The sequence below is a fragment of the Lathyrus oleraceus genome, chromosome 2 (genome assembly GCF_024323335.1).
Source record: "Lathyrus oleraceus cultivar Zhongwan6 chromosome 2, CAAS_Psat_ZW6_1.0, whole genome shotgun sequence".
Lineage (NCBI taxonomy): Eukaryota > Viridiplantae > Streptophyta > Magnoliopsida > Fabales > Fabaceae > Lathyrus > Lathyrus oleraceus.
This window is the reverse complement of record NC_066580.1, coordinates 193,122,917-193,132,090: the sequence shown is the minus strand read 5'-3', so window position 1 is coordinate 193,132,090 and position 9,174 is coordinate 193,122,917. Positions and strand designations below refer to the sequence as shown.

Genomic DNA, 9,174 nt, shown 5'->3' with positions numbered 1-9,174 from the left:
TTTCCATTTATATACCATCTTTTATTTTTATATTATCATGTCCAAATTTGCATTCACATTTTTTCATTCACATTGGAAAGCTTCCATTCATCCATACACATATTCATTCATATTTCAATTACGACATTCATCCATCTACATGGCATATGGATAAAGTATCTCATCACCAAAACACCGTTGAAGAAAAACACAAGGAGTAAAGAAATGACAACTTCTCTTCTTCTATCCTGTCTCATTATTTTCTCACACTTTGTGATTGAAATCCACACAAAAAAAACAAACAAGCATTGTGTGGAAATTTGTAAGCCTGGTAAAAGTATTCGACAAATACACAACCTTTCGGTTGAAATGCTGCAGAAAGGACTAAAGGAGTTTGGAATTTTGAAAGGTTTTGGAAGCAGTTCCTACCATACGCTGAACCCAACTTCTATAGGTCACTATCTCGGAATGGACATTCACGATTGTTCAATGATCAACTTTGACCGTCCTCTGAGGCCAGGCGTTGCAATAACTATTGAACCGGGGGTGTACATCCCATCTTCTTTTAACTGCCCAGAGAGGTACCGAGGCATTGGGATAAGGATTGAGGATGAGATTCTCATTACAGAAACAGGTTACGAGGTTTTAACAGCATCAATTCCTAAAGAAGTGAAGCGAATTGAGTCCTTGCTGAACAACTTCTGCCATAGCCAAAATAACTTGAGAGCTACATTCAACTAATGTTGTCCATATGCATTCAACTAATATATGTCACATGTCACAGAATTTAGATGGAAAAACAACTCACAACACGGAAGGAAGAATAAAATATTTTCATTATCATGGAACCATAGCTCAAAGAAGAGAGTCATGTAAAGTGTTCCTAAATTCAACAGAAACCACATATGACAAAACACCTTATGGGTTGGATACGACCTTGAGAGACATTGCTGGTGTGATCAAGAAATTTGAGCTCAAGATGATTGGAAACAGAGTACAGAAGACAAAGCTATGACAGTTTCCAATATTTTATTCTTTTTTTTTTTACATAAACTACTCCATATGAATACAACAATTAACGTCCACACTGAAGCTGGTCAAGACAACATTGCTCCCTCAAAGCAATCTCTTCCTCCGCCTAAATCCGTTGATTCTCAATCTGTTCTCAGAAGGTTGCAGTCTGAATTGATGGCTTTGATGATGGGTGGAGATTCTGGTATATCTGCGTTCCCTGAGGAGGATAATATATTATGTTGGAAAGGAACAAAACTGGAGAAACTAAAGGAATCCAATTAGCATCCCTGCTGCCGCTCAGAGTATTCGGACGGATGGTTCAACAAGTGATTTCATAACCTCTTCATAACCGGAGAAATTCCGGATGTATCTATCAAAACCACCTGCGATTTCCACCAAGCCAACAATCAGAGCAGTTGAAAACTAACAACAGGCGTTAACAGATTCAAGAAAAAGAACCGGCTTGACATTGATAAGCACACATACCGCTTCATGGAGGATCAGGTTGGTTTGACAGATGATTACTGGCCACTCTATGCTGTTGCCGGCGGTGTTGGGACTGCCCTTGGATGGAGTTGGTTGTTGTTGTTGGGATCGCGTGCTATCCAGATGATGAAGGTGTCTGTCCACATTCTTACCACTTATCTTGCTGTCATTCTTGGAATTCAGGATGAAAAATATTGGCCATTGATGCCGGCATTGCCTTCATGTGGATACGGTAAGGAGGGTCCTGGGCCGCGGTATAGCAGTTTGATTCATGATCAAAATCCTAAAGATATTGTGATAACAGAGCATCATTGGTACTAAGTTCCAATTTTGAAATTTGTTGAAAGAATTCCAGTTGAAGCGTTGTTCAAATCATGGATGGACATGATTCAGAAAATCCAAAACAAAGCACCGCGGATATGACTGTGTTTGTGCAAAATCTTCTACAGCAGATGCAAATTTCCAGTTCCAAGCCATTAACCTGCAAAAAAAAAAAGAACAATGAAGATTCAATTTGAATGACCAAGATGATTAACTTGCACAATACCGCAAATTTTCGATGCTTCATGCTTATCTTTAGTATTTTCTCACTTCCCACGTTCAAACTGTGACGAACACAAAGAGGCTTTGAGGATGGTGCATTCGAGTCAGTGCTGAATCAGGAGTACAGTTGCTAGTGCAGAAGCATTCTAGAGAAGAAATTTCATATTCATTGTCTTTTTCCAAACTCAAAGATGGAACCTCGAGCATTCGGATTATTCGTGGACAAAGGAAGAACATTAGCATGCTTTGGAACCTTCATATGATTGGAAAAGCATGTTGATAATGAAGCATTCTTCAGGAGCTCATAATCAAGGAGTTGGAGGCATAGAAACTTGTAGCTCATGTTGAGGCTCGACGTAAGGGGGATGCTCGTTGGAGCCGGTTGACCACTATCCTTTGGATGATGAAATAGACAGGATACTGAGTGAGATAACTCCCATTCACCAAGTTGCCTGCATAGAAAACTAAAAAAAAACAAAGAGCCTAGAAGGTCCAATACATAACTCGTACTCAGCCATGTCAACCGAAACTACAACCTGAGCTGTGATCAAAACCGGAAATGCTTTTGGAATCTTCAATGTTTTACTGCAGTAACAAAATAAGGCAATCAGTAAAGCGTTGAAAATCCAAGAAATTTCCCAATTTGGGATTAAGGCAAAAGCGATTGGAGAAAGCTTGCGTTAAGAGTACCTTTCCGGAAATTAGCATCAAACAAGACAACTCGTTTCTGAGCAGACAAAAGTATCTCTGAAAACTTTCTCCATTGGACCATTGAGCATCAATCTGAAACCCTAACCTGTGAGATAAATAGAACACAAAAACCCTAATCCAGAAAAAAACGAAAAATCGGAGGAGGAGAGGAGTTAGCGGCGGCCAATCAGAAAACCCAAAATCCAAAATCAATAAAAACAAACCTGGGTTAGAGAAGCGAGGAAGGAGGATTAAAGCATCATCGGAGCTATCTTCACCGCTGAAGGTGAGATTTTCACTCGACCCTCTTTTGAACCATAGTTTCGTTAGCATCGTGAGCGATTCTGAGGAAGACGTGAGGTTTGGGAGCTTTCGAGATAGGGAGTTTCGATGAGAGATGAGGGATTGAGGGTAAGTTTGAGAGCGATAGAGAGAGCGCGGTTGAGAGTTTCCTGTTGGTGAGAACGAAAGTGAGCGATTGAGTGAGGTTGGAGATTGAGAGAGATTCGTGGAGAGTTTGAGAGAGGTGAGTGAAGGTTAACGGTGAGGGAGGAGCGCGAGATAGAGAGAGGAGAACGATCCTGTCACCATTCCAATTTGTTTTTTTTTCCTTTTTTTAATTCGTTTTAAACAGAGTAAATTTTGGAAAAATCATTTTAAGTTTGTTTAAACTTCCTAGGTTTTTAGTTAATGTTAGTTAATCATATTTCCTCCTTTCCAACTTATTCCCCTTTGATAACCCAACAGCCAAGCGGCTGGGTTCATGTTACTGGTAGTCCAACAGTTTTCCTTTTATTAGTTTTTTTTATTTAATTCTAATTTTTAATCCATTTTAGTTTATTTATCCAATCTAGCATTAAAATAACAATTAGTCATAAGTGGCCTGGTGGAGAGGGGTGGTTTCCATAGTCTCAAGGGGAGCGGGTTCAATACTCTTATGTAGCATTTTTTTTAGTATTTCATTTTTTTTTTAGCATTTTACTTTTTTAGTATTTTATTGTCTTTTAGCATTTTTGTTTCTTTTAATATTTTTTTTTATGTCCATGTTTTTTTATTAAATTCGTCATGCATTCGAAATCATTTGAAAACTTATAAAAATCATATTTTCTCGATTTAATATCGAGCCCTTTTTCAAACCCTTGTAAGTCGATTGCTTTTTAAGCATCGCCATCAACCTCACATAGCTTACTCTTGGGCTTTCTTACAATGAGCCGGTTCTCTTGCACCTACACTCATGCATTATTTGTTTGGGCCCGATCTTATTTATTTCATGATTGTGTAATCCCCATTTGACAAATGTATCCCACTCCCCCAATGTGTAATATTTTTGTACTTTTTATTTCTTTATTTGTTTGGTTGTTTAATTAGCTACTAACACAAGAATAAAATCAACAAATTTCAAAAATACAAAAAATAAAGACTCGATCCAACGTCGAGCATTTTCTCAATAAACAAATCAACTCATTTCTCCATCCCATTCCATCCCATCTTTTTCAAACTTTCATCAAATGCTTGATTCAACGTCAAGCCATTTTCATAATAAAAACTCAAAAATATTAAATCTTATTTAAGACTCTTTCAATAAAGGTGGAAATGGAACATGGTGTATACCATGCACTCCTGAGGTTAAGATTCGAGACGTATGCCTCGCCAATCTCAACTCTCGCCATCGTCTAAAAATTGTTAATGCGGTTTCGTCAAACCCTTTCTCAATCAAATTCTAAAATACCTAATTCTTATTTAAACACTTTTTTCAATAAAGGTGGAAATGGAACATGATGTATATCATGCACTCCTGAGGTTAAGATTCGAGACGTATGCCTCGCCAATCTTAACTCTCGCCATCATCTAAAATTGTCAATGCGGTTTTTTTCAAACCTTTTTCTCAATCAAAGTCCAAAATACTTAATTCCTATCTTAATACTTTTTCAATAAAGGTGGAAATGGAACATGATGTATATCATGCACTCCTGAGGTTAAGATTCGAGACGTATGCCTCGCCAATCTTAACTCTCGCCATCATCTAAAATTGTCAATGCGGTTTTTTTCAAACCTTTTTCTCAATCAAAGTCCAAAATACTTAATTCCTATCTTAATACTTTTTCAATAAAGATGGAAATGGAACATGGCGTATGCCATGCACTCCTGAGGCTAGGATTCGAGATGTATATCTCGCTCATCCCAGTTCTCGCCATCGCTCAAAATACGTCCAACCAATCAAACTTTTTCTCGCCGCCGTGCGATTAGTCAAAAACCTTTTTTCATAAATGAAAGATATATTGTCTTAAGTGATACAAAACAATGTTTCGGCCACGATTGTTGAGTAGAGATAAACGACGCTTTTCCGAATGTAGATCTATAAATCCGTTCGATGTGTGGTATGCGTCCACTCCTCATCTGTTTTGGGTAAAACAATGTTTTCGTCGATTAATACAATATAGCTTTCGCTAAAATCGACCCACAAACAAACATTTTTCTACCCAGAACTACGTAAGCCTTGACTTCTCTTTTGAGATACGTAGGAGCAGGATTTGTAAATCTTGTCAGGCCCATTAATAAAAAACTTAGGTTTAGTCCTTCGTTAAAAAATCCAAAAACATTTTCCTCTCTTTTACTCTTTCTTTCCCACCTAATAACTTGAAAAGCCTAACATTTCTAACTAACATTAATGCACACAACTGACCTAATGGTTCCCGTTGAGTACAACGGACGTGAGGGGTGCTAATACCTTCCCCTTGCGTAATCGACTCCCGAACCCTGATATTGGTTGCGATGACCATATCTTATCCTTTTATTTGTCTTGGGTTTTATCGATATTTCCCCTTTCCTTTTTAGGAATAAATAAAGTTCGGTGGCGACTCTGTTCAGTCCATCATTGCGAGCGTGCGATCGCGCTTCGCTTTGAAGTCGTATCCCCATTTTTTTCGAGGTGCGACAGTTTGTTTCATATTTATATACCTAATTATGTTATTTGAGATATGTGTTAAATATAAAGCTTTTAACACAGCCTCCAAGGATTCTAATGTTTGAGCACCATATAAGAATATGACTTCATGTTCATTTGGTGTCTCATCTTTTTAGATTTAAATGTTCATTCTTGTCATGGAAGGATTTTTGAATGCTAGATATTGGGTTATCTTGACTCAATTGAATCACTAAACAAAGATTCGCCACCGAACTTTATTGTATCCAAAGACGTGGAAAGGGAAAATATCGACAAATCCCTAAGAAAGAGATCTAGGTAAGCAAGTCGGTTATGCAAAGGGAATGTGTTAGGCAATCTTCGCATCCTTGGTACTCCAAGGGAACTATTGATAATATATGTTGTTTGCCATATTATGGGTATTGAAAGGTTTGTGGGTTTAAAACAATAAAAATAAAGGGATAGGTTATATTTTTTTATTATGGTTGCAAATATTTGTGTGAACATTTCATGCCTACCTACCCCCTAAGTGCAGTGAAGGATCAAAGCTTCGTAGTTCACCTAAAAGGTTATCTTGTTTGTTGGTTGACTTTATTTGAGAAAGTGATAATATGCCTCCTCACTTAAGATAATGTTAATTAGAAATCATTGTGTTCCTAATTTCTCTTTTGTGCTCCACCCTTGTGACCGATTAATTGCGAGGCTAAAAGATACTCGGCTTATAACATGGGTTGGGTGCTTGGTATATGGACCAAGTAAGTGTGGGGGTTAAAAGTGAAGTGAAGTTTGTGTTTTTTAATCTTTTATTATGTTAAATCCTTTATTAGGTGCTTTACAAAGTGTTTTGACATGCAAAGAGGGTGGTGGTTTCCTATGTTATGGACAAAGGATGGAGAAAAGTTTTTCATGCAAGAAATTAACTTTAGTTTGAATGGTTGATTTTAGGTTGATTTTAGTTTAAGTAATTAAAGCAAACAACCTCTAACCTACCCCTTATACAAAGTCTCATACCCCTATCTAATTATAGTATCCATAGTGTCCTTATTACATCACTTTGAAAAGCAAGAAAGATAAACTAGTCCTAAGGTGATATTTCCCTTCCACACATGGAATCTCAAAGACAAATAAAAGGGAATGTGAAACACACAAAAACAAATGAGGATATAGGGCATATGTTGGCCTCTTGTTGGTCTCACTTGGTTTATAATGGCTCTTCCTATTTGCAATTTCCTTTTTCACCATGTTTGGAGGGAATACTCTTGAATGTAACAATAAGAGAAATAATGCTAATGCCATGACTTAACAAATTTTAAACTATAACATATATTTTTTGGATCAAAATTGTTAGTAAACTTAAAAAGATGAAATGAAGAAGTCAGTCCAGAATAACATATATTTTTTGGATATTTTTCTCATGTAAGGAAAGGCACATTTGAACATGCTTATCATAACAAGTCACAAATGGAATACAAACTAAACATGCTTTCTAAACAAAAGGAAATGAAAATGGAAAAATATCAAAATTAAAAAACATTTAACATATGAAATGACACATAATTAAGTCATAATCAAATTTAATTGAGATACATCATTAATCATGAAATTTGACAAAATGGGAATCAAAACAAGGCATGCTAGCAAGGTATAAACCCTAATCTACAACATGCTTGAACATTGAACCAAAAATGAAAGATTTGAACATGATATCAAAAACATTTGGGAAGATGAAATGAAACAAAAGGATATGGAAAACCAATAATGTTTATGGATTGCATTCATGATGGGTATCAAACAAGTTATGGTTCTAATCATAAAATGTGTCACTTAAACATGTCAAAACTAGGCCAAATCAAACATGAAATTGAATGAAAATAAAAAGGACCTAAAAATGCAAAGTGGACAGAAGCAAACATGTTCCAAAATGTCATATCAACATCAATACGGAAACACAAATCAAGCATAAAAAATGAAGGTCCATTCTAAATTCAAAAGCAAGCATAAACATCAAAATTAAAGGGCAAATGAGAACTAAGTGAAAAAGGGTTCAAATGAGGGAACTTCCAACATAGAAGATCTTCTCCATCCATATTCGTAAGAATTAAGGCACCTCCTGAGAAATATTTATTAACAACATATGGGCCTTCATATTTTGGCATCCATTTTCCCCTAGCATCATGTTGACCGGGAAAAATCTTCTTTAGCACAAGATCCCCTTCGATGAATAAACGAGATTTAACCTTCTTGTCAAAATCTTTCTTCAATCATTGTTGGTACAACTGACCGTAGCACATGGCTTTGAGGCATTTCTCTTCAATTAATTTCAATTGATCATATCTGGTTTGACACCATTATGCATCAGTCAGCTTTGCTTCCATGCCGTATTCAAGGGGAAAAGGGGGTTACCCCAGTCGAAGTGCGTATTGAGGTACGATATCCATGCAAAGCATATGGCAACATATCATGTCAATCCTTGTAGGTGACGAACATCTTTTGAAGGATCTTCTTGATATTTTTGTTTGCAACTTCAACTGCCCTATTCATCTTGGGTCTGTAAGGAGAAACGTTGTGGTGCTCAATCCTGAATTCTTCACACAGTTCGGTGACATGGTTATTATTCAAATTAGACCCATTATCTGTGATGATCTTGCTCGGTACCCCATACCTACTGATGATATTATTCTTAAAGAACCTCACTGCCGCCTGCTTGGTAACATTTTCATATGATGCGGCTTCAACCCACTTAGTGAAGTAATCAATTGCTACAAGAATAAACTGATGTCCATTAGACGCCCTTGGCTCAATCATATCGATCATATCAATGCCCCACATTGCAAAGGCCCGTGATGAAGAGATCACATTCAAAGGTGTAAGAGGTATGTGCATTAGGTTTGCATATATCTGACATTTATGGCATTTCTAGCATATTGGCAACAATCTAACTCTATAGTCAACCAAAACTAACCAACTCTGAGCACCTTTCTTGCCATAGAATATCCATTGGTGTGCATGCCAAAAGTGAAGGAGAAGGGCGATCCAAAACACAACGGAATTTTAAAAAAAATATCTCCTTTAGTGATCCTTACGAATGGGCATGATCAGTGATAGAATCGTTACCTCTTGTGACAATCGAAACCTTTGATGCAGATCTACAGAGCGATCACGAACATTGAACGATGACAATGCCTCTACTCAGTCCACACAAACGGATTCCTTCAATCTCAGTGCTAGCTGCTATAAATGAAGGCTTTGAGTGTGTGTGTGTGTGTGTGTGTGTGTGTGTGTGTGTGTGTGAGAGAGAGAGAGAGAGAGAGAGAGAGAAACGAAATTGCAACTACTCAAATGCTTCTGCACAAGGGTTCTATTTATAGAACCACTTGTGTGGGCTGCAAGCTAAAAAACCCACTTAAGTGTATGTGGCCCATATCTTATAATATGCCAAAATCACTTAAGTGTGTGGTACCTTACCATATTAGATATTCTACTTAAGTACACCGTACCTTACGATGTTCTACAATTCACTTAAGTGCACCGTACATTAT

The 9,174-nt window shown here is 37.1% G+C and overlaps 1 long non-coding RNA gene across 1 annotated transcript; it reads right to left on the bottom strand.

Annotated features, from left to right (window-relative positions):
- Nucleotides 1-211: 211 nt before the first annotated feature.
- LOC127118841 (uncharacterized) lies at nt 212-3,374 on the bottom strand. Its single transcript, XR_007802385.1, has 4 exons — nt 2,937-3,374; nt 2,713-2,845; nt 1,480-2,607; nt 212-1,376 (listed from the first exon to the last, which is right to left on the bottom strand). It is a non-coding gene; the product is annotated as an uncharacterized LOC127118841 (long non-coding RNA).
- Between the last annotated feature and the right edge of the window lie 5,800 nt (nt 3,375-9,174).